Source organism: Silene latifolia, chromosome Y, assembly GCF_048544455.1.
Source record: "Silene latifolia isolate original U9 population chromosome Y, ASM4854445v1, whole genome shotgun sequence".
Taxonomy (NCBI): domain Eukaryota; kingdom Viridiplantae; phylum Streptophyta; class Magnoliopsida; order Caryophyllales; family Caryophyllaceae; genus Silene; species Silene latifolia.
Window position 1 is genome coordinate 181,408,596 of NC_133538.1, and position 13,509 is coordinate 181,422,104.

The 13,509-nt window shown below is 40.1% G+C and overlaps 1 non-coding gene across 1 annotated transcript; it reads right to left on the reverse strand.

Moving 5' to 3' along the window:
* Nucleotides 1-3,822: 3,822 nt before the first annotated feature.
* Nucleotides 3,823-3,929, reverse strand: LOC141634958 (small nucleolar RNA R71). Its single transcript, XR_012539672.1, has one exon. It is a non-coding gene; the product is annotated as a small nucleolar RNA R71 (small nucleolar RNA).
* Nucleotides 3,930-13,509: the final 9,580 nt, after the last annotated feature.

A 13,509-nucleotide genomic window follows, 5' to 3' on the forward strand; every position in this document is an offset into this window, starting at 1 on the left:
GCTTACGTTTATCTCTCCTCTTAATAGCTCACAGATATGCCGCCAAAGAGGTCTGCCATGTATGATAGGGCTCAAGAGATGAGTGTTGACGAGATTGCCAAGATGCTTGAGCATCAAGATGTGCTTACCGAGGCCCTTAAGAGGTTAGGGAAAGACAAAGATGCTGGGGTAGCCTTCGCCAAGATGAGCACTACGATATCCCGCTTCAACCCAAAATAATATATGGGTACTAGTGCGCCAATTTCGCTCGACAATTTGCATAGGGAGATGGAGAACATCTTGGGCGTGGTTCATTGTCCCGAGGATTTTAAGGTGAAACAAGCTGCGTTCTACTTGAGAGATGCGGCGGGGGAATGGTGGGACAAGGTGAGAAAGAGTGACCTAGATGTTTATCTAAAGCAGGGTAACTCTGCCATACCATGGGTCGTGTTCAAGAGAGTGATGAGAAGGGAGTTCAATTCGGAGCATGTTCGTAGTAAGTTGAGGGAGGAGTTTGATTCTTTAAAGATGACCTCTGATATGACTGTGGCGGAGTACTACCACAAGTTTGATGAGAAGTCGAGATATGTTGAGGACATGGGGCTGAGTTAGGAAAACTTGGCACTTCGGTTTGAGAAGGGGTTAACCTATCAGATCATGGAGAAGCTACCGGTTGGGGTCTTTACTGATGTTAAGGAAGTGTATGAGAGGGCAGGAGGAGCTGAGCGGTTGGTCGAGATGGCCAAAGAAAACAAAGAGAGGGGTCCATAAAAGAGAAAGGTTGAGAGTGAGGGTGGTGGTCAGTCTAGCTACAAGAGGGGTAATGATAACTAGGAAAGGGCTTCTTCATCGGGATCAGGTTTCAGTGGTGGAGCTTCTTATGGGCGTGGTCGTGGTGATAGCAACAGTTAGAGTATCTCATATTTCAACTGGGGCGGTATGGGCCACAAGAGGTATGAGTGTACTAGTGCCAGAGGGAAAGGTTTCCAGAGGCCATCACAGGGGAGCTTCTCGCAGGGTCCAACACAGAGCTATGCTAGCAACCGACCGGCTGGGTTATGGAATAATCAATGGGGGACATGGAAACAACAATGGTGGGTTCAACCGCAATGGCGGTAATTCTTATCAGAAATTGGCGGCTAACAACAATCACGGGTCAGCTGCTAAGCCATCTACTTCAGCTAGTACAGTACAAGGGGGTGGATAAAAGACCAGTGGCAAGTTGTTCATGATGGACAACAAATCTGCTGAGGAGATGAAGCACACGTGATCACTGGTACCTTTCTTGTTAATGATGTTTCTACCTTTGTTTTGTTTGATTCGGGGGCGTCACACTCTTTTGTGACCATAGTTAGTGCATATTTAGTCCCCGAATTAGCCTTGTTCCTATGCTTTTTAGTGCATATTTGGGTCATTTATTGTCTTTAGTCCTTTGTTTTGCATATTCTTTGAGGTTTTGATCCCTTGGTAGGAAAGGAGTGCAAACCTTGCATTTTCATGGCAAAATGAGGCTAAATTGATTGAATTCAATGACCAAGCATCAAGGAGAGACAAGATTAGAAGGCCTTTGTTCATACTATAGTAGATGGGTAATGAGGAGAAAAGATCCTTGCATCCCCGAGGAAATCCCCAAGGATTTTTTGAAGAAAAAGGAAGAAAAGAAGAAGAAACAAGACTGCCCAGCAATCCGTGCGTCTTCCCCAGAAGACGCCCGTCTCCACCACCACAATCCGTGTGTCTTCGCCCCAAGACGCCCGGGCAAAGATTCCAGAAGACACCCGTCTTCACCCTAAGACGCCCGGGCAGAAACCACCAAATCCGCCCGTCCCGTGCTAAAGACGCCCGGATTCTCAGGCAGACCCATTTCGTCTTCTTCAAGCTTCAAGGAAGGATGAACATCTTTTTCTAGAGACCAGAGTCTCCCTAGAGACCGGAGTCTTTCCAACAAGACCGGCGTTTCCTTAAGTAGGGACTTAATCGTCATTTAAGCCCTTAGTTAACCCTAATTCATCCACCTAATCCCCACTATAAATACCCCATTAGTCTAATTAGAAGAGCATGTTTTTCTTAGCAATCTTTAGTGTAGTTAATATCAATCAAATCTCTCTTTAATCTTGTAATCAACAATTAATCAAGTTTTAATACAAGTTTTATTTCCTTAATCTCTCTCTTTTTCATCCTTTAATTTGGGTAATTGAAGATTATTTGGGTTATTATTGAGAGATTGACAACCTCTCAATCAAGCATCAAGTACTTCTTTTATTCTTTGCTTTATTATTGGAATCATTAGTAGGTATAATTCTCTTAATCCCTCTTTAATTATTGTTAATCACTTTCCTTTATTCATCATGTGTCACTTTGTTGGTATGATTGACAACCTTGCTAGCATGTTCAACATGATAATGAGTCAGTAGTTACTTATCTAGGGTTAATGGGTAATTAGGGGAAACCAACATGGGGAATGATTCATGCTTAAATTAATATGCTTTCATAGTTTATTTGCTTGCTTGTTGTGATCTCAAATCATGCACATGTTATGTTTGGTGAAATGTGAGCCTATGAATCCTTGCATTTTTTACCCATCACCTATCTTTTCAATGAGACTTGTAAGACATAAACCAACTCGAGTCTCTTTAGACCATGCATGTTGTTGAGTAGGGAATACTAAGTCGGCTTGTAGGTGTTGTACAATCTAATCGATTCGGCTCCGGGACCCAAACTTTCCTAGGATTGTAAGATATAAACCAACTCGATCCATCACAACAATAATTGCTTGCTTATAAACTTGAGAATATGTTTGTATGATCAATTCCCATGAATCCCCTATGACCCCATGACACCCTAGTGCTTTTTATCAATTGTTTACATCCCTTTTAATTCATCTTGCTTGTTTAGTTTCATTGCTATTTAGTTTAGTGATCTTCTACATCAAACCCCAATTGTGACACCCCCTAAGACACCACTAGTTGCAATAGAAATCTCATCTCAATTCCCGTCCCTTGGGATCCGACCTTTACTTGCCTCTTTACTAATTGTAGAGTTGTTTGTGAAGTTATAAATTGTGTTTTGGTCTAGGTGCTCCTAACGACAAGTAACCGAAAGATTTAGTAAAAATCACTGACCAAAAATGGCGCCGTTGCCGGGGACGGTGTTAACTTGATTTAGATTTTCTTATATTGTTATTAGTTGTGTCTTTCTTTGCCTTGGGGAAGTAAAACTCCTCAAGGGTTGTTCTAATTGTTTTCGAGTTGTTTGATATTTTGCATGTCTAGAAGGTCACAAGGTGACTTGTTACCCTTTGATCGTGAAATTGAAAGAACTTTGACAACCAATAGAAGACTTGCTAGGAGAACTTTAAGAGGTATTGGTGAGGTTGTAGATATTCAACCAAATACTATTGAGTTCATCAACCCTTTTGCAAGAGAAGGTGAGGAGAACTCAACACAAAATCCAACACAAAATCAACCCACAATGCCTAAGTTTTCATCACATTTCGTACCCACCGAGGAGAACCTACCCAATGGTACTCCCACACCACAACATCTAACCGGAAATTTTATTGCCAAATCCGCATTTATCCAATTAGTCGAAAGAAGCCAATTTGGGGGGATGCCTAGTGAAGACCCTCATTCTCATATGGAAACTTTTTGTGACTATTGTGATGCAATTTCTCAAACCGGTGTAACTCAAGACCAAATTCGATGGGTCTTATTTCCTTTTCCTCTAATTGGCACCGCGAAACAATGGTTGAAAGGCCTTGATAAGGCTACTCTCGGAATTGACTCTTGGAAAAAGTTGGCTCTACCTTTCTACAAAAAGTTCTATCCACCGAAAAAGACTAACATGCTAAGAGCTCAAATCACGGGCTTTAAGCAAAGGGATAAAGAATCTTTGTATGAAACTTGGGAGCGATTTAAGGGAATTTGTCGCTCATGTCCTCACCATGGATTTAGCGAGTGGTTCTTGGTACAACAATTTTGGAACGGTCTTTATGAAGATTCAAGGAACATTCTCAACATGGGATCAAATGGGATGTTCACCAAAGTTGATGACAATCAAACTTGGAACAAAATTGAGGAAATGGCGGTCCATAACTTACAATATAGTAGACCTCGCAAGGCTACTAGAGGAGGAAAGCATGAAGTTTACTCCATTACTCAATTGGGTTCTCAACTTAGTGCTCACATTGATACCATCAATTTGAAGTTTGAAAAAGCTATGGCTAGACTTGAAGAAGCCTCAAAATCACCAAAGCATCATGTTAATGCCATGACGGCATCTTCATCAATTCCAAGTGAGATATGTGAGAATTGTGGAACTTTGGGACATGACCAAAGTGAATGTAGGGGAACAAATGAACAAGTGAATGCTTTCCAAGTATACAAGAGTGGTACCCCTTATTCAAACTATTACAATGAAAACACCAAATTCCATCCAAATCTCTCATACAAAAGCCAAAATGTTCAAAACCCTCAAACAACATACACCCCACCTCCCATGAGAAACCAAAATCAAAGACCCTTTTACAACCAAAACCAAGGTTACCAAAATCAATCTCCATACAATCAACAAAATGACCAAGGCTTTGATGTTCAAAAAGCGGTCCTCTAAATGCAAAAGAATCAACAAGAGTTTTTCACTCAAATGCAAAAAGATAGTCAAGCAAAGGAAACCACCATCAACAACATCCTAGCTCACACCAAAATGTTGGAAACCCAATTGACTCAACTAGCATCTTCAAGCTCACAAAAACAAAAGGGGCAATTACCACCTCAAAGTAATCCCCCAAGACATAAAACGGTTAGTGCCATTCACTTGAGGAGCGGAACAAGGTATGAAGCACCGAAGAAGCAAGTTGAGGATGAAGTTGTGGAAGCTAGTGACAAAGAAGAAATTGTGCAAAACTCCAAGGATGGAGAACCATCAAAAGAAGAAATTTCAAAGAAAAATGAAGACAAGGTCAAGGAGAAGGAGCCCATTGTGATTAGACTTTCTTTTCCAAGTCGTCAAGCCAAGCCCAAATTTGATGACCAACTTGGAAAATTTATGGAAATTGTGAAGAATTTGGAAGTCTTAATTCCTTTCACGAAATTAATCATTCACGTGCCGGCCTATGTGAAATACATGAAAGACATCCTCACAAAGAAGAAGTCGATCTGGAAGCTTGAGACTATCGCCTTCACTAAGGTGAGTAGTGCAATACTTCAAGGGAGTTCACCTCCAAAACTCAAAGATCCGGGAAGCTTTTCAATACCGTGTACCATTGGCGACACCACGATCAACAAAGCCGTATGTGATCTAGGGGCTAGTGTGAGTGTTATGCCGTACTCGGTGAGTAAAAGGTTGGGGATGGGAGAGCTTAAATGCACCAATATCACACTCCAAATGGCCGATAGATCGACGAAGAGACCATTAGGGATATGGGAAGAAGTTCCCGTAAGAATTGGGAAATTTTTCATCCCGGTGGACTTTGTCATTGTTGACATGGAAGAAAACTCCAACATTCCAATCATTATAGGCAGACCTTTCTTACACACCGCGGGTGCGGTGATTGATGTGAAGCATGGAGAGCTTACTCTAGAAGTGGGAGATGAGAGCATAACTTTCAATCTTGACAAGACCATGAGAGCTCCCCGTTTGCATGAACCATGTTTTATGATTGATCCTTATAGCCGGAAGGATGATAGGAAGAAGTCGGAATTTCAATAGAAGAAGAAAATTGAGGATGCTCCATTCAAAGAGTAAGTGAATTGTAGCAAAGAGAGCTTGAAAAGCTCACCAAAGTCAAGCAATGAAGAGGATGACCTCATTGGCCAAGACAAGAAAATGGGAGAGTTGTCTCCATCAACTCAAGAGATCTTTAGTGATCAAGTAGATGAAGTTTGTGGTCTTTGGGACAATGAGTTTGAAGGGATTTTCAATCCCTATATTGGTAATGCTATTGATCAAGACCGACAACAAGGGCAAAGGTCTATTGAAGATCTTTATCATGATAATGAACAAGCTTTTGATTACTTCTTCAAGGTGTTGAACAACATCAACAACACCTTGGACATGCCCCCATGACATCTCACTAAGGATGAGAGTTTGGTGGAGTCCTCCCTAAACCACCATCTGTAAATATTTCTAACTCTGTAACTCGCATTTTAATTCTTACATTGCATTTTTTGTCATATTTGGATTTTTATGCTTTGATCAAGATAATTATCATTTTTGAGAGAAGTGAGGGAGGGACTAATGATTCAATTGATGTATAGTGCTTTAGCTTAGTGTGGGGATAGCAATTGCCTAGGCCATTCATGCCTTAGTAGTGCCCCCACAATGAAGAACACGGGATTTTGAAGAATGAAAATGACAAGGGATATGCAAGTACACGGATGGAACTGAATCCGGGTAAAACAGAGATAATCTGAGCGTTTTCAAGAGAATCCGCCCGTCTTCAGGCAATTCGGGCATGTATGTCGGAATCCGCCCGTCCATCTGAGCTGAAATTTTGAATTTTGGGACTGTTGATAAATCCGAGCGTCCTGCAAGAGAAGACTAGTCCTCAGAAAGACACCCGTCCTGAAAGGAAAGACGCCCGTCTTTTTGGCTGGGAAAAACAAGAAATCTCACTGGAAGAGAATCCGCCCATCTTCAGTAGAAGACGCCCGTCCCGCAGTTGAACAATCCGAGCGTTTGTGCTGAAAGACGCCCGTATTTAGGCGAGATTCCTGAAGCCAAAACAGGCAGAATCCGAGCGTCCCGAAGGAAAGACGCCCGTCTTCCCCTGCAATTCAAAATTTTTCGGGTCTTTTATAAACCCCTCCCACATTCATTTCTTCATTCCTTCATTCAAAACACTACCCATAAACCCCACAACTCAAAACCCTCATCCTCTCCACCACCAAAACAAGATTTACTCAACCACATTCATCAAAATCAAATCAAAACATGCTTCTAACAACAATAAATCACTCCTCTTTCAACAAAAATCAAACCAAGCACCAAAATCTTCGACCTTTGAGTCGATTTTTGAAATTATAAAGGCAAAGCTTTTCACCTTAAAATCGATTTGGGTATACTTGGAAATTGAAGATTTTCACTCTTTTCTTGGTTCAAACATCAATGGCAAGGACAAAAGGAGCAACAAAGGCACCAAAGGCAAAGGCACTCTCAACAAGACAAAACAGTCTTAAAGCAAAGAAAGCCTCATTGGCTATGGTGGTAGCTAGCTCAAACTTGGAAGTGCAACAACAACAACCTCCCTTGGAAGCAACAACATTAACAACTCCGGAAATTGCTCAACTTTCGAACTATCCGTAGGTAATTTTCATTTCTAACTCCCATAGGGAAACATTTGCCAAGTATGCTAAAAAATCATTTCTATCCACCAAGTTTATTTGTGTAGATGTCTTAGATAAGTTGGGTGTCCTTGAGCAAACCAAAGCCTTATTTGAAGCCATGGGGTTGGGAAAATTGTTTGCAACAAAAGAATTGACATACCCCTCCCTTACCTTAGAATTCTTGAGTTCTTTGAAAGTTACTAAGGTTGAGACAATAGAAAACATCGAGTTCCGCCTATCTAATGTGAGTAGGCGCATCACCTTTGAGGAATTGGGTAAAGCATTGGGTCTTAGTGATTCACATAGTTATTTCAAGAATCCCGGAAAGTATGACCCCGCTCCTCTTTGGGAGGCGATTTACGGAAGGAAATTTGAGAACTATCATGCTTGTCGCGCTCTATTAGTCCACCATCCGGGCATTAGAGTGTGGCATAAGGTCATAGGGAATACCATCATTGCAAGAAAAGACACCAACCACTTTACCAAGCTCGATTGTGTTCTTCTTGAGTCGGCCTTAAATATTGGAAGGGAATTCACCAAGCCTTTCAATTCTATAAGGCTTTTGGTGGATAGATGGCTAAATGTTGATTGTAGGAAGCAAGGCACCACCGTTATTGTAAATGGAGGTCTAATCACTCTTTTGGCTAAGTACTTTGAACCGAACTTCAACAAGGATAGCAAGTATGTAGCGGAAAAGGGGGGTCATCTCATTGATATGGATTCTATGATTAACAAGTACAAGTGGGTCACTCATAACCCTCTTAACACCAAGTATGGGTGGCTCACCAATGAGGCTAGATCTTTTACTTTGCCTTCTAAGATTTGTCGTTTGAGTATCCATCGGACCAACTACCTCCTTCCCCTCTCAAAAGAAGCCGAATACATTATCCGACAACAAAGGGATGAAGTTGAAATGCCCTCCTCTTCCATTGTCACACCACCCTATCCTTTCAAGTACCAAGAGTTCAAACCCGAAGGTGTTGAAGCAAGCAAAGATTATGTGACTCTACTTATGCAAGAGATGCACAAACAAGCTTTTAAGGATCGGGAAGATGCTTACTTAGCCCAATATCCACCCCTGCTTCATTTAGCTAGGCAAGGACTACTTGATCCTTCATGTCCTTTGCCGTTGGGCGGATCGGGAAATCTTCTTTCCGAGTGCATATAGGGGTGAGATTCCGGATGACGATGAGGTTGTCGGTGATGAGGTTGTTGATAGCATTGATGAAGAGGCTAGTGAAGAAGAAGAAGAGGATGATGAACAAAGTGAACAAGAAAGTGAAGAGGGAAGTGGTGATGAGTCCACTTCTATTGAGGAAGATGATGATAATGATAATATGGTGGAAGACTAGGAAGCTTTGGAGGCTCCTACCCTCTTGAGGTTTGCTTACTTCTTTCTTTGTTTTATTTTACTTTATCTTGACCATGGTTGGAGTAGTCCTAGCAACATAGAGGACTAACACCTCGGCCCCATTGAGGTGTTCTTATTTCATTGTTCCCACTTTTGAAAATCCAAAATGACATATTTAGTTTCATGCATTGCATCTTGTGTGCATGAACTACCCCCAACTTTAAGACATTAGAAATAATGTCTAACTCGGTTTGGGAAAGTACATGCATACGCAACGGGAGGTAATCTAAATTACGCTCTCCGTCATAAACAAAAAAACCATGCATCATGTAGTGTAGATTAGTGTAGCTTGCATTTAGAGTATAATTCATGCATCATGCTTGAATGATTTCCCATCATTTTGGCCATTGAGAACAATGCCCATATTAGTGTGGGGATGGGGAATTCTAACTTAACTTTTATTCAAAAATCCAAAAAAATCAAAAAATTTGAAAATCCATAAAAATTTGAAAAAGATTGAAAAACCAAAAACAAGTTCATTTCCTTTGTAGTGTAGTCATTTATATATTGTTGTATATATATTGTGTTTGTTTTATCCTTGTTCAGATTGATCGACTACGCCACATCCGAGACATGAGGATATTGAAGACCGTATGGTATGATCTTTCCAATCTCCTTTTTCCTCTTTATGTTAATGACTATGTGGCTTTATTTTGATTGATGCGGTATAACAATGTGAACTTAGGACTTGCATTTAGTTTATATGTCATATTAGTTGGTAGAATCATTTGCATTAGGATGTTTATATGCTAGTTGCATCATGGCATGTAGTTGCATGTTAGAAAAATTTTGTGAAACCGTCTACTTGAGAAACTTGACAAGTGTATATAGGCCCTAGTAGATGCTTTTTCTTCTTAAGACTTTGCTTGTTAGAATACTTGTAAAACACCCTAGGATGTGTCATGCTAGTATCCCTTGACCCATGGATTAAGGCCTAGTCAAGAGTACCTTGTGGTGTGATAACTCCTTGGCTACCGTTTATTCCAAGGTGACCCTTGAAACCATGCATCCATCCATCATCCATGTTCTACCACATTTTTGTCATCAAAGGGAATGGGCACAAAAAGAAATCAATTTGAGTTCAATGAAATGAAAAGTGAAAGAAAGTTTGCAAAAAATGCATCAAATGAAAAGAGGAGCAAAAATAGAACTCCTAAAGCTTCAAATATAAGCCACCCTCACTACATATGGGGTGACTTTGAAAATGTTCAAAAGAAATGCAAAGAAAAGTTGAAAGTTGTCAAGTGTTGAAATGCCAAAAATCAAAAAGAAATGGCAAAGAAAGTGTTCTCAAATGTCAAATGCCACAAGAAATTGGGGGGAAAAACAAAAACAAAAGCAAACTCTCAAAGTCAAACTCAAATATCTATTGATCCCTTTATCTATCGTATCCATTTTTGTGCATGGTAGAGAGGGGACGACCCTTCTTCTTCTCTAGGCAAGAGGGGGAATTCCGCGATCCTCTAGTATTTCTAACACCATAGGGAGTCTATTCTTGACAACATCATTTAACGATTGAGGACAAAGGTATCCTAGCTTGACACAATTTGGAGGTGATTTATTGGTATCCTTCTAGGCTTAGTAGTTTGAAGAAATTGTATCTATGAATGAGTGTGTACCCTTGAATTGCTTCCCTTGAAGATAATTTCCGCCACTTAGATGAGGAAAGTAGCTATTCTTTTGTAGATGCATCCATTATTTGATTTTGTGTGCTTAATGTTTGGATGTGTCGCCATTTTGGCAAGACCCACCTTGCCTTGCAAGAAGGCATCCTACCTCATGGTTGTCTTGTTGTGAGTTGAAGGGGCGGAGTGAGACCCGCTAATTGTCTCATATCGGCTATGTTATTAGGTTAGTTTAAATAATAATCCTGGTCTTTGTCACCTCTTTACTCGGGACGAGCAAATGTTCGGTTTGGGGATATTTGATGTGACCATAATTAGAGCATATTTAGTCCCCGAATTAGCCTTGTTCCCATGCTTTTTAGTGCAAATTTGGGTCATTTATTGTCTTTAGTCCTTTGTTTTGCATATTCTGAGGTTTTGATCCCTTGGTAGGAAAGGAGTGCAAACCTTTCAATTTCATGGCAAAATGAGGGTAAATTGATTGAATTCAATGACCAAGCATCAAGGAGAGACAAGATTAGAAGGCCTTTGTACATACTATAGTAGATGGGCAATGAGGAGAAAAGATCCTTGCATCCCCGAGGAAATCCCCAAGGATTTTATCAAGAAAAAGGAAGAAAAGAAGAAGAAACAAGACTGCCCAGCAATTTGTGCGTCTTCCCCAGAAGACGCCAGTCTCCACCACCACAATCTGTGCGTCTTCTCCCTAAGACGCCCGGGCAAAGATTCCAGAAGACGCCCGTCTTCACCCTGATACGGTCGTTATGTACCAACAATATAATACCTAAGTACTACTAACAGAAGTCAGCGGTAAGTAGGGTCGATCTCCACAGGGTGGCTATTTTGCTAATTATCTGTTTAACTCAGTCTGTCAGGATGTCACAGAAACGGGAGTTTAAATTATTTTACTAAACTATTAATAGATTAAAAGAGAGAAATTAACAGTAAGAGAAGTGAAGTAGGATTTTGGGTCATCAATAAACGTCAGTCAATCACAACTAAGGTCACAGATCAGTCGATGTGTCGGTCTAAGGGGCAACGAATATATCCTTTCGGTCTCAATTCGCCCTAAAATGCTATTAGCTTAACTTTCGCCGTCACTAAAGCATCCTATTGTCCACTGCAGGTCTCACTCCTTCCAACCTTTCGGTCCAGGTCAAGGTTTACCAATATTAAAAGGCTAATTGTGTCGACTCAACCAGCATGATACAGTTAAAGCAGTGATTAACAACATAGACTACAACTACAACGACAGATCTAATAACCTAATTTGCAACTAACATTGGTCTATTGAATAACCTAATCCTAGCAGAGGAATTTAACTAGACATAATTAAATAAGGAGCATGGAAGAGAGAAAGAACAATAACATAAACATAAATTAAAGAGGAAAAGGAAGGGAAAGAAGTTACAGTAGAAAAGGATCCGGAAATTAGAGATGAATAAAGTAGCAGAGTAACAGTGTATTAGAATTATAAGAGATCCCGAGAGGGGAAGAGAAGAGAGAGCTACAAATGACGTCCTACTCTCCTATTTATAAGAAAATAGGAATTATTCAACCTAATGATGGAAATAAACTAAAAAGCCCAAGCCCGTAGGAGAATCCACTCGATCGAGTGATTTAAAACCACTCGATCGAGTAAACTAAAGCTTAAACCACTCGATCGAGTAGAAAATCTATTCGATCGAGTAAATCCTAAAATTCAACTACTCGATCGAGTAGAAAAAGGACTTGATCGAACATAACTCTACTCGATCGAGTACTTTCCAGCGCACAATTTCCTGCTTTGCGCACTGAACTTCAAACGGCTGCCATTTCTTCGTTGCTTGGTCAAACAGGGTGATTCCGGCGGCATTAGAAAGCTAAGAGGACAAACTTTCATCTCCAATAGAAATCACCTGAATATCGGTTTCAGAACTCTAGATATGGCTCTTCAAAGTAGGCACTAGTAATTTGAAGTTCTTCCTTTGCTCGCCTAGCTATCTTTCTTCTTTGCGCATCTCAAAATAGCTACATTTTCGCTCCAAATTCACTCTTCCTCCAAATGCGTGCTAAACGGATGGTAAAAGGCTTGATTTCACTACTTTCTGGTGCATTCCTGTAATTAACACAAAATAAACCAAAGTAGCATATTCGGGTCATTTCGTAGCATAAAACTACGATAATAGCATAGAAATACGTGCTAAAATAGGCTAAAAAGACTATACAGAATGCACGTATCAAATCTCCCCAAACCAAACCTTTACTCGTCCTCGAGTAAATTAAATGCAAACTAATGGAACGGAAAAGATAACTTAGAGCTAGCTACAAATGCCCACTTAAACCAATTTAATGCAAGCAAACTAACACTTATAGCTAACAGTCAAATGCAAACGAGTTATACGATGATTATAATAAAGCTGAACCGTCGACCTTGCAAGACCTTTAATAATGGACTCTCACGGGTCACTCTTCTCTCATGAAGCAAAGGGTGAACATATATATGTAAGAGAGAAAGAAAGATAGTCACTCACCTAGACTACGACCCATATAAACATGCATGCAACAAATATGATAGACAATTCTAGCTACCGTACACACATTCCAACCAAACTAGGTCCTGTCATAGCCGAAGGCTTACAAAAATATGGTAAAGTGAGGTAATGGGTAAGAAAAAGCAAAACATTTATGGGAATGTGGAGGTATAGGTGATCAAGCTAGTACCTAAACAGAACCATATGATAACATCTATTTCCAACTCAATTATAAAACTAAGCACAATGCCCTTCATTTGGCATAAAACTCACCAAACCGAACTGAAAAATACTCCTCAATAAATGTAAATAAAGCATAGGAGTGAAACCGTCTCATCAAACAACATATTTTTTTTTTCTTTTTTTTTATATTTTTTTTTCGGTTTCTTCATTTTCTTTTCTTTTCGAATTCCTTTTTTTCATTTTTCATTTTTCACGTTTTTTTTCATCAACCTCCTTTTCTTCATAGATTACCAACTCCGAATCAATATAAAACAAGCCAAACTTGGCACAATAAATTATGTACCGCAAATATAATCTAAAGTAGCTTGACAAGGCAGGCTACATTCAGATGTAGCTAAGGGTCAACAGGCAAATTTGGCTAATGTGGAGTTAAATGGGTAAAAATGAAAGAAAAGGGAATGTAAGCACCTCCC